The 25,232-nt window shown below is 41.3% G+C and overlaps 1 long non-coding RNA gene across 1 annotated transcript in view; it reads left to right on the forward strand.

Moving 5' to 3' along the window:
* The first annotated feature begins 10,559 nt into the window (after positions 1 to 10,559).
* The window catches only part of LOC117057851, a 63,170-nt gene continuing 48,497 nt past the window's right edge, over positions 10,560 to 25,232 (forward strand). The window contains exons 1-2 of the long non-coding RNA XR_004427824.1: positions 10,560 to 10,657; positions 24,438 to 24,546. This is a non-coding gene — a long non-coding RNA (uncharacterized LOC117057851). The remainder of the gene's footprint in view (positions 10,658 to 24,437; positions 24,547 to 25,232) is intronic.

Consider the following 25,232-nt stretch of genomic DNA (forward strand, 5'->3'; position numbering starts at 1 on the left):
GTCGGCTCCCTCGGATCTGCAGTGCTCTACCCATAAGTGTTTGTTAAAATCATAGAATTGTAGAGTTGGAAGGGACCCTAAGGATCATCTAGTGAAGTCCAACCCCCTGCATTGCAGGAATATGCAGCTGTCCCTTACGGGCATCAAACCTGCAACCTTGGCATTATCGGCACCACACACCAACTGAGCTTAAAAAAATAAGTGTTGTTCTGCTAGTCTTTAACCACATGGTTGTGAACATGGTAGTGGTTCACATGCATTAGGGGACATTGGTTTATTATAAGTACCCGGTATCTTGGATCTGTGATGCGGAAGGTGTAGAACGTCCTAACTAAAAATCTAAGTCTTTAAAAAACAGCTTGGTCATCTCCAGCATTTCAAGCCACATTTGCACATTGCTGTATACACCAGAGAGGTGGGGGTGTCTAATCAATGTGCCTTGGCTCTTTCTTTTCTGCATGCCTTTAACCCCCCCCCCCTTGAACTATTAATGAAGCTGAGTCTGTGCATGTAATAATGGCTGTGTGGTTATCACATGTTTAGCTACACTGAGCTTATGCCAAGTTTTGTCCTTGTTGGACTCTGATGGGTATGCGCGATAGATGAAACTCGAACAAAAATTCTTCCTTTGCTGGTTGGCAGTGCAATTCTATAGTTCCAAGACCCTTGATCTTGGTTCCTCTCCTGTGCGCATGTTCCAGCTTATCAATATTCTTAAATTGTGGTGTGCAGAACTGTACACTGCAACAGGTGTGGTTCTACCAAGGTGGACCTGAGCGCTACTATGACTTCCCTTGATCTGGACACTATACTTCTGTTGATGAAGCCTAGAATAGCATTGGCTTTTCTGCTGCTGCATCACACTGTTGACTCATGTTAAGCTTGTGGACTCCTAGATCCTTTTCACACATACTACTGGAAGCCAGATGGCCCTGTCTTATATTTCATAAAATTGTGGAATTGTAAGAGTTGGAAGGGACCATGAGGATCATCTAGTCCAACTCCCTGCAATGAATGAATCTTTTGACCAACGTGGGGCTTGAACCCACAACCCTGAGATTAATAGTTGCATGCTCTACATTTGTGCAGCTGGTTCTTCCTGCCTAAAGATGTCCTGCAAGGCAGCGGTCGGGATTTTTCCTTGGGGGGGTTATTCCCAAAGCTGCCTTATGTATGAGTAGAGCTGCAAAGCAGTGGAGGTTTAGGATGAGAGTTTTCCTTCTAGATGTGTGCAAAACAACTACTACTACTTCTGTTTTGTAATAATGTGACGTTTCAAAGAGCCTATTGACAAGATCCATTAACAAAGGCAACTATACCAAAAGAATTGTGAAAATAAGGATTTGGGATGGGGGCAATTTTTTGTCCTCCCTCAAAGTGCCATATTAGCAAAGCTGGTGGGGCTTCCCTCTGGCTGAATTCTGCAAACATACGAGGTCACTCACGCAGAACCCCAAGTGTCCCTATTTTCCAGGGACTGTTACAGGAAACTGCCGGTTTCTGATTTGATGCCAGAATGTCCCACATTTCCTTAAGGTGCCCCTATTTTCATCGGAGAAAATTTTATAGGGAATTTTAATGTTTTATTATGTTTTTATTTATTTTGGAAACCACCTAGAGTGGCTGGGGCAACCTAGTCAGATGGGTGGGGTATAAAGAATATTATTATTATTATTTATTATTATTGAATAGGATGTCCCTAGTTTCATTAGAGAAATGTTGGGTGGTATGGAGTTATGCAACCTGGAGCCAAGGAGATAAGTATACAACCTGTAGAAGGCAGCCCCATATAGGGAAGTTAAAAAAAAAAAAAGTTTTATTGTATTTTTTAGGGTTCCCATATTTCAAAAGTACAATTCCTGACACCACACGCAAAGTTGTTCAGCTTCTTTAAGGAAACCCCCAAGACTGTTGAGCTTTTTGGGGGATAACTAACCCCAAAATAGGGACGCAGGTGGCGCTGTTGTCTAAACCACAGAGCCCAGGGCTTGCCGATCAGAAGGTCGGCGGTTTGAATCCCTGCGACGGGGTGAACTCCGGTTGTCGGTCCCAGCTCCTGCCCACCTAGCAGTTCGAAAGCATGTCAAAGTGCAAGTAGATAAATAGGTACCGCTCCAGTGGGAAGGTAAACTGCGTTTCCGTGCGCTGCTCTGGTTCGCTAGAAGCGGCTTAGTCATGCTGGCCACATGACCCGGAAGCTGTCTGCGGACAAACGCTGGCTCCCTCGGCCAATAAAGTGAGATGAGCCATAAGCGCACAACCCCAGAGTCGTCCGTGACAGGACCTAATGGTCAGGGGTTCCTTTACCATTACCTAACCACAAAATAGTGATTTTAAGCTTTTGGAGCGCTTTCTGGTTTTTTCCATCCATACATCCAAGTTTCCCCAGACATTTTATTGATTAGGCAAAATTCCTGCCAGACACCCATTTTTACACCCCAAAAGCCTACTTCCTTATATATGTTGGAAGCTGCCCAGAGTGGCTGTGTTACATTGGGCGAAAAGGCCCTTCTTCTGAGCTACGCCAATAAAACTCAGAGACTAGAGGAGCTTGGAGTCCATTTTATTTTCTTTATTGCAAAGCAATAAGGGTTAGGCCTACAGCTGAATCATTTTCGCAAGCCTGCAACACCGCCCAAAGGTCTGAGCAGGGGTATTTATAACATTTCAAACAAAGGAATTAAAATTAAACAATCATATTTCATTACCTCATTTTAGTTTAGTACGCATGTACATTGTTGTTGTTGTTGTTCAGTCGTTCAGTCGTGTCCGACTCTTCGTGACCCCATGGACCAGAGCACGCCAGGCACGCCTATCCTTCACTGCCTCTCGCAGTTTGGCCAAACTGATGTTAGTAGCTTCGAGAACACTGTCCAACCATCTCATCCTCTGTCGTCCCCTTCTCCTTGTGCCCTCCATCTTTCCTAACATCAGGGTCTTTTCTAGGGAGTCTTCTCTTCTCATGAGGTGGCCAAAGTACTAGAGCCTCAACTTCAGGATCTGTCCTTCTAGTGAGCACTCAGGGCTGATTTCTTTAAGAATGGATAGGTTTGATCTTTTTACAGTCCATGGGACTCTCAAGAGTCTCCTCCAGCACCATAATTCAAAAGCATCAATTCTTCGGTGATCAGCCTTCTTTATGGTCCAGCTCTCACTTCCGTACATTACTACTGGGAAAACCATTGCTTTAACTATACGGACCTTTGTCGGCAAGGTGATGTCTTTGCTTTTTAAGATGCTGTCTAGGTTTGTCATTGCTTTTCTCCCAAGAAGCAGGCGTCTTCTAATTTCGTGGCTGCTGTCACCATCTGCAGTGATCATGGAACCCAAGAAAGTGAAATCTCTCACTGCCTCCATTTCTTCCCCTTCTATTTGCCAGGAGGTGATGGGACCAGTGGCCATGATCTTAGTTTTTTTGATGTTGAGCTTCAGACCATATTTTGCACCCTCCTTTTTTACCCTCATTAAAAGGTTCTTTAATTCCTCCTTACTTTCTGCCATCAAGGTTGTATCATCAGCATATCTGAGGTTGTTGATATTTTTTCTGGCAATCTTAATTCCGGTTTGGGATTCATCCAGTCCAGCCTGTACATTACCTAATCTAATACGCATGCGCAATAAGCATTGCTAACTAAACCTTGATTCTCAGAGATTGTTACATTCTGTTAGTGTGCCAATGCATAGGAACCAGTGTTAAGTGTAGCCATTTTCATGTATCAACTTATGTTCTAGTTTATGAATGCTTTTTATGATTAAATATTTGCTTGTTCTTCTATCTCGGTGTGAGACGGCATCTTGCCAAAATCACCAGTTCCTGAAAGCAGCAGGTTACCATAATTCTCTATTAGAAGCATATTCAAAGATTTATAGGGGTTCACATTATCACATTTTTATGGCCCTTTGGGCCACTGCCACAGCTGGGGCAACCCAGTCATACAGATAGGGTATAAATAATAAAATGATGGTGTTACCATGGACAATATGGTCAAGTACAAAATATGGAATATAAAATAATATGCAGTTGAAAATGTTGATGATAGGACCCATTAAGGGGATGGGGGGGATGAAGTCCCGAGATTCAGAGTCATCTCTATATATGGAAATGCATTTGGATTGTTATAACTTTATATTTGTAAAATCAAATAAAAATTATTTTAAATAACAATAAAATAAATAATAATAATAATAATAATAATAAAATAATAATAATAATAATAATAATAATAATAATAATAATAATAATAATAATAATAATATGGTGGTGATGATGGAATAGGATGCCCCTATTTTCACGGGATAAATGTTGGAGGATGTGCACACAGGTGTCACCCAACCCCCATCCCACTCACCCACCGAAGCGCTTACACACACACACACACACACACACACACCCCGTTCCTTCCGTTGTGACACCAACCGCCATTCCAACGGCCGCAGAACGTTGCCTCCGTTCGAAAGGAGCTCGTGGCCCGAGCTTGGCCAGAGAGCGAGCGAGAGAGCGAGAGAGAGGCGCGTCGCGGCCTTCCTCCTCCCCTCACCATCCTCCTCTCTCCTCTCCCGGCGGGGGAAAAAAAACCTCTCCCCACCACCCAATAAATACTTCCAAGTAACACCAACGAAAAGCGGGCGGGAAGAGAGAGCGAAAAAAGAAGCGGATGTTGTGAGGAAACGTTGCACTGGGGCGCCTAGATCCGAGTCCTGCCCGGCTTTCCCGCCTCCCTTGAAGTCGTTTGTACGCCTCGAGTCCCGCCGAGTTGACTCGGGTTGCCTTCTCAGGCCTTGCTGGTGGTGACTGTAGTTGTGGTGTGTGTGTTTTTAACAACGACATACGCACACACCCCGGCCGCTTTAACTCATTGCCTCAGTCTCTCAGCAGGTGAAGGAGAAGGGCGGCGTTAGGAATCTCGCCATTTTCTCTAAAAAAACGGGCAAACGGGCTTACTCGGGTTTCGAAAAAGCAGGGATGCCATTTCGGGTTTGGGAGCAGGAGGTAAGAGTCGCAGAAATGTCCCCAGGTTAAATTGCAAACACCCACCCACACCCAAACCAGCCTGTTTTAAGAGTCTGTGCTGCGGTGTCTTTTTAAAAACACACCAAAATACTCTTAATAATTAGAAATAAGTTCTTGGTTCATGAATTGGTTTAAACAATTAGGAAGAAGAAGTAAGGGAGGAAGAGGGAGACATTGACCACTAATAATGAAACATATGTTGTAGATATTTTTTCCACATTTATTACGCTATTTTTGTGATATACAAATGACATGAGAAAACTTGGTGTACTTATTTGTACATTTACAGGTGGGTAGCCGTGTTGGTCTGCCATAGTCAAAACAAAATCGAAAATTATTTCTAGTAGCACCTTAGAGACCAACTGAGTTTGTTCCTGGTATGAGCTTTCGTGTGCATGCACACTTCTTCAGATACACTGAAACAGAAGTCACCAGATCCTTAAATATAGTGGGGGAGTGGGGAGGGGTATTACTCAGAAGGGTGGTGGGGATGGGTGATAGGCTGATAAGTGTGGAAAACCTGTTGACGACTCTAAACGGCTGCAATTAGTCTTGCAGGGAAAGGCAAGGGGTGAGATGGCTAAAGATGGCTTTGTTATGTATAATGAGATAAGAATCCAATGTCTTTGTTCAAACCAGGTTTCTCCATGGTTTTAAGTTTGGTGATTAGTTGCAATTCAGCCACTTCTCTTTCCAGTCTATTTCTGAAATTTCTTTGTATTAAGACAGCTACTTTGAGATCTTTTATAGAATGTCCTGGGAGATTGAAGTGTTCTCCTACTGGTTTCTCTGTCTTGTGATTCCTGATATCAGATTTATGTCCATTTATCCTTTGGCGTAGGGTTTGGCCTGTTTGTCCAATATAGAGAGCTGAAGGGCACTGTTGGCATTTGATTGCATACACAATGTTGGAAGATGAGCAATTAAATAGTCCTTCATCAGGTGGATATTTTAGTTCTAAAAAGGTTTGCTGTAGATCTCTTAGGTGAGAGTCTCTGTCTCCAACTCTACAGACAGAGACTCTCACCTAAGAGATCTACAGCAAACCTTTTTAGAACTAAAATATCCACCTGATGAAGTTAAACAACAGATCGACAGAGCCAGACTGATACCCAGAGAGAACTTGCTGCAAGACAGACCCAAAAAAGAAAATAACAGAACACCACTAGTCATCACATACAGCTCCCAAGTTAAAACAGTACAACGCATCATCAGAGATCTACAACCTCTCCTAGACAATGACAGTTCTCTTTCTCAAGCTCTGGGAGGAAGACCCTTCATCGCATACAAACAGCCACCCAATCTCAAACAGCTCCTCACCCACAATAATACAAAAACAGGACTCAACATGGACACTGGTACCAGAGCCTGCAATAAACCCAGATGCCAACTTTGCTGCCACATAAACCCGGATAACACCATTACTGGTCCCAACAACATCAAACACACCATCTCAGGACTATTTAATTGCTCATCTCCCAGGACATTCTATAAAAGATCTCAAAGTAGCTGTCTTAATACAAAGAAATTTCAGAAATAGACTGGAAAGAGAAGTGGCTGAATTGCAACTAATCACCAAACTTAAAACCATGGAGAAACCTGGTTTGAACAAAGACATTGGATTCTTATCTCATTATACATAACAAAGCCATCTTTAGCCATCTCACCCCTTGCCTTTCCCTGCAAGACTAATTGCAGCCGTTTAGAGTCGTCAACAGGTTTTCCACACTTATCAGCCTATCACCCATCCCCACCACCCTTCTGAGTAATACCCCTCCCCACTCCCCCACTATATTTAAGGATCTGGTGACTTCTGTTTCAGTGTATCTGAAGAAGTGTGCATGCACACGAAAGCTCATACCAGGAACAAACTCAGTTGGTCTCTAAGGTGCTACTAGAAAGAATTTTCGATTTTGTTTTTATTTGTACATTATTCTTGTTTATAAAACCCAATAAATAATAATAATTAGAAATAAATTTATGCGCTGCTTTAAACACACCTCTCTAAAACGGTGTGATTTCCAAACAGCTTTGTGAGTGGCTACATTATTATTATTATTACTATTTTTATTATTATTTGCATTTATATACTGCCCTATACTCGGGGGGTCTCAAAGCCATAGCTGTCAACTTCTCCCTATTCTTGTGAGGAATCCTATTCAAAATAAGGGAATTTCCCTTTAAAAAAGGGAGAAGTTTACAGCTATGCTCAGAGCAGTTCACAGAAGAAAATCAAGATATCAAACCACAAAATACATAATAAAAACAGAAACAACAACAGCCCAATAGCCCCCCCCCTTGACAGTACCGCTCTCAGGCAGCACTTGTCTGCCTGTTGAGGCCTAAGCTTGCCAAAACAAGCCTTCAGAGACCTGCTTCTTAATTATGTGTTTTAATGATAGTAGTGCTATGGGTGCAGTCTTAGGTCAGATTTAAGCCCTGTATTGGGTTCTGCCTCGTCCATTGAAGACCAGTGTCCTAGGGGGCACATCCCCCCCCCCGGGTATTTCTGCCATTACCTTTCATCCTGAGGTCCCAGGCAGGTTGCTTAATAGAGTCTGAGGAGGTTAGAACAGTTGCTTCTAAAAATTCTTTTAAAAATACTGTGATGCAGTGGGGAAATGAACAAGGACAGGAAAATCCCCTGTATTGCATAGTACTGTAGTAGTATGTGACAGCTGAAGTCTAGCCCTGAGCATCAGCAAAGCAACTCCAGCACAGTGGTACCTAGGCTCTCGAACGTAATTCGTTCCGCAAGTCCATCCAACTTCCAAAACGTTTGAAAACCAAGGCGCAGTTTCTGATTGGCGCAGGCGCCCTGGAAACAATAGCTGACAGCTGCATCGGACATTCAACTTCTGAAAAAGTTTGAAAACCGGAACCCTTAGTTCTGGGTTTTCAGCGTTCGGGAGCTGAAATGTTCGAGTACCAAGGCTTCAAGAACCAAGGTTCCACTATACATTGTTATGAACAGAAATTTAGCTACGATTTCTGTAATATTTGTATTAGAAGAAGGGGAAAGTGTAATATAGCATGGCTTGATTTCAGTAAGGCTTCCGACAAGTTCTTCCATGATATTTTTGCCAGCGAGTTGGTACAATGTGGGCTACATTATGTTTCTATAAAGTGGATTTGTAGCTGGCAGGTGAGCCATACTAAAGGGTGCTAGCCAATGGCTCCACATCAACCTGAAGAAAAGAAATGCAAGAAAGCAAAGTGGCTGTCCAATGAGGCCTTACAAATAGCGGGGGAGAGAAGGCAAGCAAAATGCGAGGGAGATCGTGAAAGATACAGGAAATTGAATGCAGATTTCCAAAGAATAGCAAGGAGAGACAAGAGGGCCTTTCTAAACGAGCAATGCAAAGAAATAGAGGAAAATAACAGAATGGGAAAAACCAGAGATTTGTTCAAGAAAATTGGAGATATGAAAGGAAGATTTCGTACAAAGATTACCACAATTAAGGACAAAAGTGGAAAGGACCTAACAGAAGCAGAAGACATCAAGAAGAGGTGGCAAGAATACACAGAGGAATTATACCAGAAAGATATGGAGGTCTCATACACCCCAGGTAATGTGGTTGCTGACCTTGAGCCAGACATCCTGGAGAGTGAAGTCAAATGGGCCTTAGAAAGCCTCGCTAACAACAAGGCCAGTGGAAGTGATGATATTCCAGCTGAACTATTTAAAATTTTAAAAGATGATGCTGTTAAGGTGCTACACTCAATATGCCAGCAAATTTGGAAAACTCAGCAGTGGCCAGAGGATTGGAGAAGATCAGTCTACATCCCAATCCCAAAGAAGGGCAGTGCCAAAGAATGCTCCAACCACCGCACAATTGCACTCATTTCACACGCTAGCAAGGTTATGCTTAAAATTCTACAAGGCAGGCTTAAGCAGTATGTGGACCGAGAACTCCCAGAAGTGCAAGCTGGATTTCGAAGGGGCAGAGGAACCAGAGACCAAATTGCAAACATGCGCTGGATTATGGAGAAAGCTAGAGAGTTCCAGAAAAACATCTACTTCTGCTTCATTGACTACGCAAAAGCATTTGACTGTGTCGACCACAGCAAACTATGGCAAGTTCTTAAAGAAATGGGAGTGCCGGATCACCTCATTTGTCTCCTGAGAAATCTCTATGTGGGACAAGAAGCTACAGTTAGAACTGGATATGGAACAACTGATTGGTTCAAAATTGGGAAAGGAGTACGACAAGGCTGTATATTGTCTCCCTGCTTATTTAACTTATATGCAGAATTCATCATGCGAAAGGCTGGACTGGATGAATCCCAAACCGGAATTAAGATTGCCGGAAAAAATATCAACAACCTCAGATATGCTGATGATACTACCCTGATGGCAGAAAGTGAGGAGGAATTAAAGAACCTTTTAATGAGGGTGAAAGAGGAGAGCGCTAAATATGGTCTGAAGCTCAACATCAAAAAAACTAAGATCATGGCCACTGGTCCCATCACCTCCTGGCAAATAGAAGGGGAAGAAATGGAGGCAGTGAGAGATTTCACTTTCTTGGGTTCCATGATCACTGCAGATGGTGACAGCAGTCACGAAATTAGAAGACGCCTGCTTCTTGGGAGAAAAGCAATGACAAACCTAGACAACATCTTAAAAAGCAAAGACATCACCTTGCCGACAAAGGTCCGTATAGTTAAAGCTATGGTTTTCCCAGTAGTAATGTACGGAAGTGAGAGCTGGACCATAAAGAAGGCTGATCGCCGAAGAATTGATGCTTTTGAATTATGGTGCTGGAGGAGACTCTTGAGAGTCCCATGGACTGCAAGAAGATCAAACCTATCCATTCTCAAAGAAATCAGCCCTGAGTGCTCACTAGAAGGACAGATCCTGAAGTTGAGGCTCCAGTACTTTGGCCACCTCATGAGAAGAGAAGACTCCCTAGAAAAGACCCTGATGTTGGGAAAGATGGAGGGCACAAGGAGAAGGGGACGACAGAGGATGAGATGGTTGGACAGTGTTCTCGAAGCTACTAACATGAGTTTGGCCAAACTGCGGGAGGCAGTGAAGGATAGGCGTGCCTGGCGTGCTCTGGTCCATGGGGTCACGAAGAGTCGGACACGACTGAACGACTGAACAACAACAACAGCCAATGGCTCCACATCAACCTGAAGAAAAGGGACTGATGGGATGTCCCTGGGTTGTGTCCTGGACCTGGTGTTGTTTAACCCGTTTATAAATTGCTTGGTTAAGGAGCAAATGGCACCAAACTGAGTGGGGTAGCGAACACCGACAGAAACAGGATCCAAGATGATCTTGACATAATGGAGACCTGGGGCAAAACTAACAAAATGAATTTCAACGTTATGTGTATTTATATGGCAACTTAAAAAGTAGCTGCTGTTTGAACTTTTATGTTGGACATTTGCAATTGGATCCACTGAATACAAAACAAACAAATTTGGCAAGTACTGGATTAGGTCAGTGTTCTTAAACTCAGGAAGTATGGCAGTACCTCTCTTTAACAGGCTTCCAGGTTAACTTACATAAAATGAATAACCATTTCTTGATATAAAATACTTTAATTTTACTTTCAATTGCAGGAAACATATATTGAAAGAAAAAGCTTGATTTATGACATCTCTGTGTGTAAAGTTGAGGCCCATGAAGTAATCAAAGTAAGTGGAATTATCGCATTTGTTAAAAAAATACTTATAAGCATTTTCATACTGATAAGTGGATTTCTTTTTATTATTTAAAAGTATACCCAGAGGAGTTCATAATTATTACAAGTAATAAGATTTATTGCTTAATACAAACCATTCTATGGCATTTCTTTAACCAAATCCAGCTATTGCTTAGATTAGTTTAAAGGATTTTCTTTACTTTTTGTTCAAGTGCTGTAAAACTTAGAGTTGTGATAATACGTTTAGCACTACTGAGTGTTTAAAATTGAAAATATTTATCACATTTTGTGAAGCGCACATTGTTGCAAATGATACAGAAGACTGATTTTAAATAAATATACGATTTCAAGCTTGATGATCATTTATAGCTTAACTAAGATAGAGATATATTACTGCTATGAATTTGATCCTCTGTTACTTCATAATTATCATGGTTTTCTGCAGTGAATTTGATATATAACAGTTGGCGAAGAAAAGCTGCTCAGTTGTATGACTAAAGATTTTATAGAAAACATCTGACATAATTAGTTCAGCATGTGCACTGTATAAGCATAAGATTTTGAATTAAACTTTGAAGAAAAGTTATTTCATATATGTTACATATGAATCAAAGTCCATACAAATTAACTGTTTATAATATTGTAAATGGTGTTTGGAATATAATTTCAAAACATTCAACGAGGAAATTGAATTTGGCTTCTGTTTAAAGGCTTGAATGAACTGTTCACACCTGTTAGTTTAAAACAGCTGCTTCTTTTATTATCAGTAAGCAGATGCAGAAAGTAATGGAATGTAATAAGATAATCCTCACTACAAAATATCCTCAGAGCATAATGATTCAGTATTTAAATGTAATGCAGCTGTAATTTACAATTGTAGAATTTATGCCTATTTCTTTTTATTCAAAATGCATATACTGTATAGTTGACAACCATTTCTCATGGGGGTTCTGTTCCTGGCCCCTGCGTATGCTGGCAGAGCGCGTATAAGCACATTCCGCCCTGCCCCTGTTCCACCCTGCCCCCGTTCCGCCCTTTTAGTGATCCATTCAGTGACGTTTTTGGGTAATTTCCAGGTTTGGCACCATGCATGGTTGTGCAATTGCACGTCATTCAGACGTGTGAAAATCAGCCATTGCCTGTACTTGAAGTCTAAAAATGTAAGCAATCCTATTGGATTCTTTTTCATATCCTCCAGTCCTGATCCTTTATCTATTGTGCATATGACTTTGCTTATAAGTTCATGTGACAGGGTAACTGACTGAATAACTGCTGAATTTTTTCTGTTTATTGTAGTTTTCTGTTTCAAAGTGGGCTTTCAACTATTGAGTCCCATCAGCGGAAGCCATGTGCAAACACTTTTGCCTGCCCAATGGTGTTCTTCCCTCCAGCCAATTGAATCTGTGGGGGTCTGGAGAACCCCTGGAATATACACAGTGGGTGGGGAAAGGGGGGTAGTTTTGGTAAGCCAAAATGCTTGTGTTAATGGAACATTCAGAAGAGCACAGTGTTGAATTCCTCTCAACAAACAGACATTTTAGAGAAAAAATATTATCCTAGAGTAGGAGCAAGCCAGAAAGATATGCTTTGACTGTATACAGTATTCATAAGAATACATTCAAGGTGAAGCAAGTGGTAGTCTGTGACCCAATCCAGATTTTGTCAAGAAGATAATAGGAAAGTGGGAAGGGCAGAAGGCACTTGCAAGGATGGATTTACAGATAGGTGTGACAGTGTTTACCGGTAATCTGCAAATTCCACCCCAAGGTGAATTTTTTCCTCAGCTGAGTTGACCTGCAATTTTGGTGTTTTCTTGGTGGTGGTGGGAATGTTGTAAAACTGCTTGAACAGCATTTGCACAGGGAAATAATGGAGCTGGGGTATATCTAAGCACTGCTTTCCAGTCAGAAAATTATTTCCCTACAAGGAGGGCTTTTCAAATATATTTTACTGCCTGAGAACAGCAAATAGCACCACACTAGTGAAGGTGTGTAGTACCTGAGGTGGCCAAGATAGCATGGCATACATATCAGAAAAACCCCCACAAACAATTCTCCCTAGGAATGTAAATACTTTAAGCATAAATAAGTATCATTTTGTTGCTTATTCGACTTCTGAATTCAGCCAATAAAGGGAGCAACCTTGTTCTGTCTAATGGTAACACTAGCCCTGTGCCCCCCAGCAGTAGCATTACCATGGAAATACAAGTTAGAAACCCTATACTGTATTTCCTTCTAGCTTTGCTTAGATTAAGTAGAAGTGAAATGGAGTAGCCAAGTAGTTAAATAATTTCATTTTGCTTTGCATGTTGTAGATTGACTTGAATTCCAATCCTTAACATATTACGTGAAGATACACTTCTGTTATTGAATAAAGGTGATGATTAGCTCTAGATCCAAGTGGGTGTATTTGGAAATAAGGATTATGTCATTTTTTAATAATATACCTGTACAAGTAATAATGGTCTATTATATTAGTACCGGTATATTTATGGCATGCCAGTCACTGTCCCTCTGGTATGGGAGCCTCAGCCAAACAACAGAGGCTTTCTCCATGCTAGTGCTGCTTCAGATTCAGGAAAGGATTATGTTTTTTGGCATGGAACTGGAGTAGATGCATTTTAGACTTTTCCCATATGGTTCAGGCTACATGTCTGATGTTATCAGAGTATGATGAAAGGTAGTTAATGCTGTTAAGATATAACTGCAGGCATATTTGTTTTACTGTGGCTTCCTTATGGCTTGAGGTGGGAAAAGGTTTTGTTCCATAATTAAGAGGGATAAACACTATTGTACTCACTTTATAAACTGCAGGTGGGGGACCTGGTGGCAGATTTTTTTTCTTATTAAGGAATTGCCTCATACTGTGATACCATGTTTGGCTTCCTGGAGTCAAGCATGAATTCATTTCACAGTGTCCCTAGGAAAATGACATTGTCTAGAGCAGGCATAGGCAAACTCGGCCCTCCAGATGTTTTGGGACTGCAACTTCCATGATCCCTAGCTAACAGGACCAGTGGTCAGTGATGATGGAAATTGTAGTCCCAAAACATCTGGAGGGCCAAGTTTGCCTATGCCTGGTCTAGAGTCTAAAGATGTCTTAATATAAAAAAGAAAGATGATTTTTTTCCAGATACCTCTTATCCTTAGCATTGTGAGAATGCAGTGATTAACTTGGATTGCTTGAAAAGAGGATCCAGAGAAGAGTGTTCAGAATTCAGCTTGCAGAATGAGGATTTTGTGGCTTCTCTCCCTTCATAGCCCTCTGCACTTATTAAAACCCATTCCTGTGGGCCAAGGAACCCTCTGCAACAGTGAGAGATGGAGCATGGGGAGTTTAAGTAGGATGAGGAAATAAGAATTCAGTGGAACTGCCTTGTACAAGCAGAAGTATATTTCCTTTGTACAATACATCCTTGGATTGCTTTAAGCACTGAATTACATAACTTTCATTTGTCACTATTGTCTGTTCATTTGTCACGGCAATCTTATCAGGTATAATGTATTTAGACTTATGTCTGCTACGTTATAACCGAATGTAATTTAAGCATAAAGTGTTCACATTATATTATAAATTGAATTAGATATTCATTAGCATTGCATTAAGAACCCTTGTATGAACATGCAATCATAATTTACTTATAAAACAGCATTTATTTATTTTAATTTGGGATATTGGCAGATATTTTCATATTTTAAGTAGCGTTGTTAATGAAATGTCATGCAACTGTGAAGCATTATTAAGTCATCACTCAGAACAGAATAGAAGCATAGTAGTTGAGTGTTGTAACTTACGTAGGAGATTAGTTTCCGGAAACATAGAGACTAATGAACATGGCAGCTGCATTATTAAAATATTGTACTCCAGCCCGGAACAGTTTCTTAATTCATGCATACAGGAATTTAACATTAATTCATTCACTGTGTTTTTTGAGTCATCTATCTTTTTAGCAAATTGTGAGCGAAAGCCCTGGCCTGTGAGGAACTAACATCTGGTTGCTTCAGCAGCCATTTCCAGGCCAGGAGATTCAGCTGCAGAGTAAAAATTGAAATGCTAGAGAACTAAGGGAAGCTTCTAACACCATTGCTCCCCCAAGCTCCTTTTGCAGCTGCCACCAGATGCAGAAGGCAAGGAGACATCAGCAGTAGCCCACTGACAAAATCCCTGGCCGGTCTGCTTCTGTAGACATATCCAGGCCGGGAGCTTCAGTTGCCGAGTGTTAGAATATCAGAGGACAAGAAGAAGAAGAGTTTGGATTTGATATCCCGCTTTTCACTACCCGAAGGAGTCTCAAAGCGGCTAACATTCTCCTTTCCCTTCCTCCCCCACAACAAACACTCTGTGAGGTGAGTGGGGCTGAGAGACTTCAAAGAAGTGTGACTAGCCCAAGGTCACCTAGTAGCTGCATGTGGAGGAGTGGAGACACGAACCCGGTTCCCCAGATTACGAGTCTACTGCTCTTAACCACTACACCACACTGGCTTCTCACAAGGGGAAGACTTCTAACACCATGGCTGTCCATCACATTCTGCATCTACCAACAGAACCAGAAGCTCAGCAGTGGCCCAGTGGGAAAGCCCTGGCTTGTTAATTATTTTCATCCATCTGCTTTGGTACCATAGTAGACAAGTCGCTTTCCTGTGACTTGCTGGCTCAATAAAGGAGGTGCAACACATAGCCAAGTCCTTTGAGCACAGTGGACGGGCAGAATCATATGGGAGGGCACAATATTCTTCAAATATCCTGATCCCATACTATTTAGGACTTTATAGGTAAGAAGCTACACTTTAAATTGTGCCAGGAAATTAATTGGAAGCCATTGTTAATGCAGTCAGGAAAGTAGAAAAGAGAGCAATCTGGCCACTCCATTTTGCAGTGACTAAAATTTCTAAATTCTTTTCAAGGGTTACTCTATGTAGAGTGCATTACAGTAATCCAGTTGGGTGTGGCAAAGGCATGCATGGCAATGGCAATATCTGCTTTATCACAGTCAAAGCTCTACAAAAGCACCTTCCTAGCTATGGCAGCCACCTGGGAATCCAGCAGCAATGGCAGATCCACAAACACCCCCAAACTATAAACCCTGGTTTTCAAAAAGGAGTGCAGACCCATCCAAGACAGAACAAATTCCTACTTAAGTTTCAGCTCTCCTACTGGCTAACTGCACCTCCATCCTTTCTGATTTAAAGCTGAATTTATAAACTTGATCCAATCTATGACGGCATAACTACACCCTTATAACACTTCAAAACCTTCACTGCTTCCTTGTTATTTGATGGAAAAGACCTATATAGAGAAATTGTTAAAACAGATTTAAGGATAATTATTTTGTTAAGGTGTTTTCTGGTTAACCAGCCCTTCAGCCATAGTTTTAAAAAAATCCAGAGCAACTATTTTGGCATAGGACAGTTTGTTGGAAGAAAGATTTCATAGCTTGTTATGCTCTATTTATATAAACATAAGTCACTTGGAGTTCAGGAGATATATTTAGGATCAGCATTTGTGCATGGTGTTGCAGCTAAATAAAGTAATGCTAGAGCAGCTTATTGGAAATGCATGAAACCAGAAATGCAAAATTGTCATTTATTAGTAATCAAATATAATTTAAAGATTTGGTAATGGAATTTGAATAAATAGACCATACCTAAGCTTTGTATTTTATTAAAAAAATGATAAATATAATTTACAAACAATTACCACAATCAATATATTCATATAATATAATATTTATTTACAGATATTACTGTGCAGTGTTTCTGTATTATCATATGTAACTACATTGGTTCTGTTATTGTCGTTCCTAGGCAAATCCTGTGTAATAGTAAGAATTTTCCAGAAGGATTAACATTTTGAGAGGTCTGTTATGCTTTATGCATGATGTATCAGACTGTTAACAGAGATTACAGAATGATTTCTAATCTGTTTTCTGATTTGAAGACTTAGTGTCTATAATAGCTGAAAAAGTATGCTAACCTGTCAGTTTATCATATGAATTTTATAGCATATGGTAAACTAAAACCATATTGACCTTTTGGTCTTGTTGATCACATGGATGAAGATGATCATCTGATGATCTGTACTAATCACTCTGAAATAACACCTGTGCAGAAGGCACCAGAATACTGTTTGTTTCTGCTGCATTTCCTCTTGTAGAAATCAGAGCCGTCTCATTCATAGGGGCAGGTGGCGCGGTGCACCAGGGCGCCAGGCCCCCCAGGGGCGCCCCCGCGAGCCCGCCGGCATACCGGGCGCCCCCTCCCCAACCTGCCCCCGCCCCTATGGGGCGGGGGATGAGGGGCCTGGCACTGCAAGCCAGCCACCCTCCGGAGCCCCAGCTGGAGCGCTGGGAAGGGCGCGCAAAGCCCCGCGCTGCTCCAGCGCCACGTCCATCATCCCCCGAGGGGCGGCCAGCGCGGGAGGGAGGTGGGCGAGTGGGGGATGAGGGGCGTGGCGCTGCAAGCCGGCCACCCTCCGGAGCCCCAGCTGGAGTGCTGGGAAGGGCGCGCAAAGCTCCGCGCCGCTCCAGCGCCACGCCCCTCATCCCCCGCTCGCCCGCCTCCCTCCCGCGCTGGCCGCCCCTCGGGGGATGATGGACGTGGCGTTGGAGCAGCGCGGGGCTTTGCGCGCCCTTCCCAGCGCTCCAGCTGGGGCTCCGGAGGGTGGCCGGCTTGCAGCGCCACGCCCCTCATCCCCCGCTCGCCCACCTCACTCCCGCGCTGGCCGCCCCTCAGGGGATGATGGACGTGGCGCTGGAGCAGCGTGGGGCTTTGCGCGCCCTTCCCATCGCTCCAGCTGGGGCGCCGGAGGGTGGCCAGCTTGCAGCGCCACGCCCCCATCCCCCGCTCGCCCACCCCCCCTTCCGAGGGGCGGCCAGCGCGGGAGGGAGGTGGGCGGAGAGGCGGCCCACCGGGGGCGCCGAGGGATCATCGCGCCAGGGCGCACGATCCCTTTGAGACGGCCCTGGTAGAAATCTTTTATATTTAAAAACAATTTAGTGCACCTAGCTTAATATAAAAAGAATCAGAATATGCTTAATGCAGTGATTTTATTTTATATTTGACTGTCATTTAAATTCATTTTATAATCATTTTTATTATTTATTATAACATTTATATCCCGTCTTTCCTCCAAGTAGTTGAAGATGGAATACATAGTTCTTTCACCTCCTATGAGATAGGTTTGGCTGAAAAACTGAAGCCCAAGGTCACCCAGTCGACTTCATGGTCGAGTAGGGACTGGAATGCTAGTTTCCCAAATTCTAGCCTGTCACTAATCCTAGGACACTTTACATTCTTAATACAAAAATCCTTAAAAATACGACATGAAATGCATTAGAATTAAACTTGATCGATTTTTTATATTTTCACTTGTGTTCATCATATATTATGAAAATGATTTTCTGTTTCCCATAATGTACTTGTACAATAGTCTATTACTTGGGAGTAAGCTGTTATTACTACTTTAATAGAATGTGGGTTAGTAAGGGTTGCTCTCAAATGTAACATTTATCCAAGTCTAGGAATTTGGTGATCACCCCTTCGAATTGCAGGGGCCACCTAATCCTTTTCAGAATACTATGAGAGGCTTGGTCTGAGTTACCGGGTTTCTTTTTTTCTTTTTTTCTTTTCAATAATCTTTATTGGTTTAAAATACAGACATAAACATAAAAGATCATTTACAATGGAAACAAAGAAGAAAAGAAAAGAAAGGTACCAGGTTTCAAGATCTTATTTGCGGGGTTGGATTGTATAGTCAGAAGTAAGGGGAAGTAGTCACTTTCCATACGGACTCCAATAGAAAAGACTTACGGAATTTTGTACTGAGTAGATGTAGTTACACTACATTCTGCTTTTTGTAAAGGGACAAACGGGTACCGGTAGTTGTGCTGTGGCACTGTGTACATACTGTTATGAGTTTGGTCAGTCTGGATGATACCTGTGGGTACCTTCCACACCTGTGATCCTGTATATGGGGGGGGGGGTAGAGGAGACAAATGAGTAGATGTTGGATGATCCCAGGATGAAAGGTGAACACCAGCCAGTAGCTCATGGACTAGAGGAGGGGGAAAGCAGAGAAATGGGGGAATAAGGGTGGAAGGGTGTGCAACTCAAGATCAAGAGACAGAAGGACTGATGGCGGGGCATTATAGATTTTGGTGCTGAAACTTAAAAATGAAGAGGGATAGTCCTGGGAGTGGATTTCCCATGGACAAACAAAAATAAGATTGCTGTATTTAACAAAGAAAGAGTGGTTTCTAAGTTAACTTTTCTTGGATTTTCACTCTAGGGTGTTGAGTGTAAAAATGTACAGGGTGCAACAATTACGTGTGTTACTTTCATTTGAGCTTCTAAACTTAATGGATGCTAATGCACTCATGGTATTGTTCTAACAGAGGGTTTCATGGTGCTCCCTGCATGGTGCCTTCTACCTCTAAAATGCCATGTGACTTGACCTAAGTAGAAAAGTTTCGATTGGAAGGAGTAAGGCGTTTACTCATTCTCAGTGCTTTTTTCCTAGAAAAATAGATGCTGGTACTCATCATGAAGTTGTTACAGTAAGTACCACACTTTTTAACACCAAAAAGAGGTGCCATTACTGCATACACTTGAGTGCCCCCTGAAAAAAAACCACGGCTCATTCTGGAAGTCCAGATGCCTGGTGGGAAAATTCTTCCTGTCCATTCCAAAAGAGGACAGGTGTACTTTTCTGCTGTTTGTAACCAATCCTAGATTTCCCCACCTTCCAAAGCAAAACAAAGGTTTTGGAGTAAAGGTGCTGGGAAGACCTCTCAAAACAGCAATGAGACATGCTCCTTAGGCTAAAGCAGTTTCTGTTTCATATGTTCCAAGCCATGTACAGCTATTTTTCCACACTGACAGTCTTGGAAGACAACATTTCAATACTGCTAAACTTATATCCTGAGATACAAATGTTTCTACAGTATTGACAAATGACTTTTGTAGGATTTTGCTGAGTAAAGCTATTCTTGTATATGAGCAATTGGCCACCTGCAACTGTTTGTCATATAGCCTTGTTTGGGAAATACTGGTAGTAACTGAAAACTTAGGAATGTGTGAAAGCTAGAAGCCAGCTGTGCCTTCCTCAGCTTCTTCCAGGTGTTAAGATACATGGTTACTTTGCTTCACTTTTGGCTATGTAGGCATAATAAACTCTTAACCCTTTCATTGATGTGGAATTGTTTTGGTCAAATATAGGGCAGTAATGGGTGAAATAAAAAGCAATTGGATGTCCAGATAACTTCCCTACTTCATGTACCCTACATTGTACTCATTGCTGCATTCCTTTGTGTGGCAAAATCAGGATGCAACTTCTTGGGGTGGCAAGAATAAGTAAATCCAAGCACAGTCTTGGATGGGTCAAAATGGGACATGGAGGGGGAAACTGGCTCATCAAGTACCACACTGCATTTAGCATGCATTTTCTTAACTAAAAGAATAGGTTTGCTGATTTTGAAACCCTTGTTTAAAAAGCCACATGCAGAATAATAATTTGAGAGGCTAGGGCCAAGAAGGGGGAAAGGCGGCTGCATGGAACAACTGCATGAGCATGGCTGGTTCAGTCAGTAGAACATGGCACTCTTAATCCTAGAGTGTTGGGTTCATGCCCTATGTTGGATGTATATGATTGTAACTTTCTAAAAAACAAAACAAAAAACCCTATGCTAATTGTTGTGACAATCCTGCATAAACTGTTTTGTGAGTTCTTTGAACTGCCCTGAGACCTCTGGGTATAGGATGGTAAATAAATTCAAATAATAATAATAATTTAAGATGGTACTAGATTGTTTGTCTTTGGGTGAATCCCGTGTTAATATTAAGGTTGTTACCGGTATGTTCTGTCTATGTATCCATGTCACACATTCTGACATATGATACCATCTTGTTGAAATGCCATGCAGTCTGCTTAGATGTTTATACACTAATGTTGTATCTACATGATTCACACAAACTCCTGTATTTTGTACTTGCTACAGAACATTTTTTTTCAACACTGAAGCACCACCCACTAAATCAGTAACTCAAACTATTGTCTAGAAGGTTGCTAATCCTTCATTTCACATAGCTGCTTAGATCCTTGTAGACCTTTGCACGCCTTATGTTAAGCTAATATAAGATAGAAGCAAAAGGCTTTGTCCTGATGACAGATAGTTGGATGGTAAACCTCTAAGGAATAATCTAAATGGTGTAGGAACTTGTGAGGCATATCTCACCCTTCCATTTAATTCCTGCATAAGCCAAAGCCAAGCATTATGTTTTAGAGCTTCTGTAGACTGAGATGTAAAACCAAGGTCCTGACCACTTGTAGCTGTTAAAATTCCTATGGGACTCATCATAGAAGTATAAGATGTTAATCTTAATATCCTGGCCAAATTCCAAAAGGGATAATTGCATTCTTCCTACCTAAATTCTCCCTGCAATTTCAATTAGTTCTGGTATTCTTCTTCACTTCCTTTTCTATGATGGGATGCATTCTATACTATGAAGCAGTTGTTGCATTTCATTCCAGAAGTGGCTGTATTTCAGTAACTGATTAAGTGATCACTGTGTATAAACTGTAGGCACTATTGAAGGAAGTGGAACATTTGATTATACAGCTGTAAATTATTTACATTTTCAAGTAAAAGAACAAGGTAGCAATGATAAAGTGCAAAATTAGCAGCAGCAGATAAAACAATAGAGTGGGAGTAAGAAATTGTTTCATAGTTCCATCCTCCTCATTTGCTTGCTGCTAGCTGGACCAAGCAGGATAGCCAGCAGGAAACAGTGTACATAACCACCACCTGGATAAGATGGAGGTACTATTCCTGCTGTAAAAATTATGTCTTGTTTTTAAGCACTGCTGACTTTAATTCACCTGTCCTGCCACCCATTTTTCCTTCTTGCAGCTACCAGCAAAACTTGAGCTACTGTGCTTTGAGGTGGGAAATGCCCTCTGACAATGTGGTGCTAAACTGCTCACTTTTACAAACTCAATGTAGAAAGCTGAAATTAGACAAGCAATCCTCCTCACTGCTGCTCATAAGTCTGAAAGTCCTAGAAGTGATCCAGAGATACAAGAAACAGTTACTCATTTTAAATAATGTGTGTGCATGTGCATACATTTTAGAGAGCCATGGCCTGGTGGTAATCTCCCAGTGCTCAGAATGCAGTAGCTCAAGAGTCCTAAGCTCCAGGGAGAGATGGATAACTTACTGCTCACTCAACCTTGTGCAACAGTACAACTTGTCCTGTAGCGCTCACTGGTAACTTTGTTCGAGCCTTGCCATGTATGGCAACATCCACAGGTTTTGGTGTTACACTTGGGAGGCAAAGATTTGGGGTTATTAAAGGGCATGGCCCTTAGTCTTACAAGCCGCATGGACATCATGTTGATTCGGCAGTGATGACCTGGGGTGGTCATCTTAAGGTTGAAAATGTCTCCCCTGGAGGTTGTGAAAAGGTGTTATTGAAACCAAGAGTTCAAATTAGGCAATCCACAAAATAAGCAGGGAACGGCAGCTGGCCCTGGATAGGTCTGATGGTGCAGTGGTACCTCACCCCAATGTTACAACAGCTTGGGAATGGATTTCCAGCAAGTGAGTGTAGAGGAACTAAACAGAGGCTTGACTGGGGCAGGCAAGTTTGGAAAAGTTAATGGTGATGACCCTTACACACCTTTGCAGGTGAAGATTTTTTATGGGGGACAGAAATATTATTGAGGCCAACCTGCCGCAACTGCAGAGATGGGAAGGCCTGGAAAAAACCAGAAAAATGGGGGGGCAGGTTCCCCCCCAAGCCATTTCCCCCCAGAAAAAAGTGTGGAATATTCAAACTATATCAAACTGGTTCCCCCCCCCCCCCAAATTTTTCTGGAAACTAGATCTTCCCATCTCTTATCCTACTCATAAGGTTGGTTCCAGGCTTTGGAGCTGGGCTTTTTTTGTCACTTGACAAGGGCATGATAGGGTTTATCCAAGGTCCCCACACTTGTCATTTCTCCAGCAGATGTTCTTAATAAGATGTGGCCCCAGTTTTAAGCCATTTCATTCAACCCATCTCTTTATTTTTGAATCCATTTGCAATTGTCCTGTGGTTTGAGGCTAGATGAGTGTGAAGCTTCTCTTCTAGATGTGTAATCTCAGCCTACGCAGGGCTTCACTTGTGCTTGATCTGGAAGCTGCAGTTACAGGAGTGGGAAAGACTCTGTCAGCATATAACACCTGTGCTCAAAGATCTGTACTGGTTGCCAATTTGCTACTGAGACAAGTTCAAGGTGTTACTATTAGTATATATCCTCAAATATGTAGAATATTTACATGTTTTTTTAAAAATCTGTGTACATTTCACAACTTTACCAAAAATATTGTTGAGTCATTGAGCTATGAATTAAAAGCAGATCGGAATGGCTTCTTGGGCCTAGTTTGCACTTGACAGAAAGCCATAGTTTAGCCTTTTAATCTTTATATTGGTCTGCCTTTGTATTGGATTTGAAACTAGTTATATAGAGAAGTGTTTTTTAATTCTTTTTACCTAGGAAAGTATTTTAAATGTCTTCATGTATGAAATTGTGTGATTGTTTTTATTGCTGATTTGTTTTTTCGTGAAATTGTTTCAAAATATTTTATGAGAAGTGATTCATAAATGGAATTCAATAAATATTTATTTCTGTACATCAGCCTTGGGCTTGTGCCCCCCACTTCTCCCACATGGTTGCATGGAACAGATCAGAAGGATCTGCTTCCATTATCAACCTCTTATAGTTTGTAATATTGAGCGGTATTCAGTTATTAAATGAATGAATGAATGAATGAATGAATGAATGAATGAAAATGAAGTAATTATGACTTGTTTTCTCTGAATTGGGAACCATAGCCAACACAACCCAGTTTTTCAGTTCTTGTCAAGTAAGCGTGAAAGCTCTGCCCACTATGATGGTCCAAACATCTAGCCATGCTCAGTGCCAGTCAACAAGCTTGAGACTGAGAACCCTCGCAAGGAAAAGTGTTTAATTAGAAAAAATAATAGGATATTCAAAACTAACTAAACACAGTGTCAAAGGGAACAAAGCTCAGTGCCGAACAATATTGTAGAGATGGATTCAGAATGACTGTGACTGTCTATGTTTATGTGTTATTAATGTTATGTTCCAAATATATTGAAGTACAAATGCTTATATAAAATTTCATTTCATTGAAAGAAAGTGACAGGAAAAGTTTGTATTGCTTACTTAATATGAACATAAAGATATTGACATTTAAGAAATAGTGAAGTCATCAAGGGTTTATTTGCAGCTAGAAAATCATATGGAATTTGTGTATGAAGTACGGTATGTCTTCATAGTTGCAATGTGCTATAAAGAAATTATACATTTTTTATTACCTAGTTCTATTTAATTCCCTCTTATTTTAGTTATTCACAACCACTTCATTGGGTTCTCATAAAGAATAGCTTACTGAAAATATGGAGACTTGTTCTTATGGAGAGCTAGTGATCACCTTACTGTTTTTACAGTATTGCTTTTTCCTTTATCTACTTCCACTTTTTAAACTGCAATCCTGAATACATAGGGAGGATGTAATCCCCAGTGAACACAATGAGACTTCCTTCCACATAAATATACCCAGAGCTTTGTGGTTATCTGTTCTTGCATTTTTGCATTTAACTTGGCTCTCTTTTTAGTTCTTTGCATTTTATGACAGTTTCCCTCTGTTTTCTTTTTGTTCTGTACAAATACATGCTTCCAAATGGGGATTTCTTATTCATAATTTTCAGATCTGACACCTTCCAAAGGAGTAAGACAAAGCGCTATGATCTTCTATCAGGGTGTGAGCTGTGGAAATCTTTGCAGTCCATTGTCAAGAATGAGCATCACAGGAAGCAGGTACTTTCAGTTGAACTAAACTTAGTAAAACACATGTTGAAATTAGTATTGAAATACAGTAGTTAATATTTTATGAAGGTGTAAGGAATAGATTAAGAGCAACTGGAAGGACAGCTCTGAAGCGTGTACTGTTGAACTTGGGTGCTGCCCAATATGTTGGTTGCTGCTTGGCACTGATAGTAACAGAATAAGGTCAAAAGTTCTGTATGTTTTATCTTCTCATCTGAGGCCATCGGCCAGCAGCCGTAATAGCTGTCAGCTGTGATGAGAAGTAGGGGCTGTAGGAAGAGTACATCAGTACAGGCCCATCCCAAATCCTAGAATAGGCTACTCTACTTAGTCATTTATACTTACTTCTTGAAGCACTGCAGGACTGTGGGAATTTTCACCTTCACTGGAACCTCAGAGCCAATTCATGACATCATATTAAACATATGACTTCTCACAGAAGTGCCAAAAGTTACAGCTCCCTGGCCATAGCTCTGTAAAGTTAGATTCATGCTACATATGATTTATACTATGCAAATCTCCTGTCAAACACCCCGAACATTATGATAATAGCAAGAGTGAGAACCAGAATTTACTAAACAAATTGGTGATTTTTTAAAATAGGGTTTGTTTCTCAGGATTTAGAATTATGTCTTGAAGTACATGTGTGTGTCTCTGTGAGAGAGAACAAAAAAATG

Source organism: Lacerta agilis, chromosome 1, assembly GCF_009819535.1.
Source record: "Lacerta agilis isolate rLacAgi1 chromosome 1, rLacAgi1.pri, whole genome shotgun sequence".
Taxonomy (NCBI): domain Eukaryota; kingdom Metazoa; phylum Chordata; class Lepidosauria; order Squamata; family Lacertidae; genus Lacerta; species Lacerta agilis.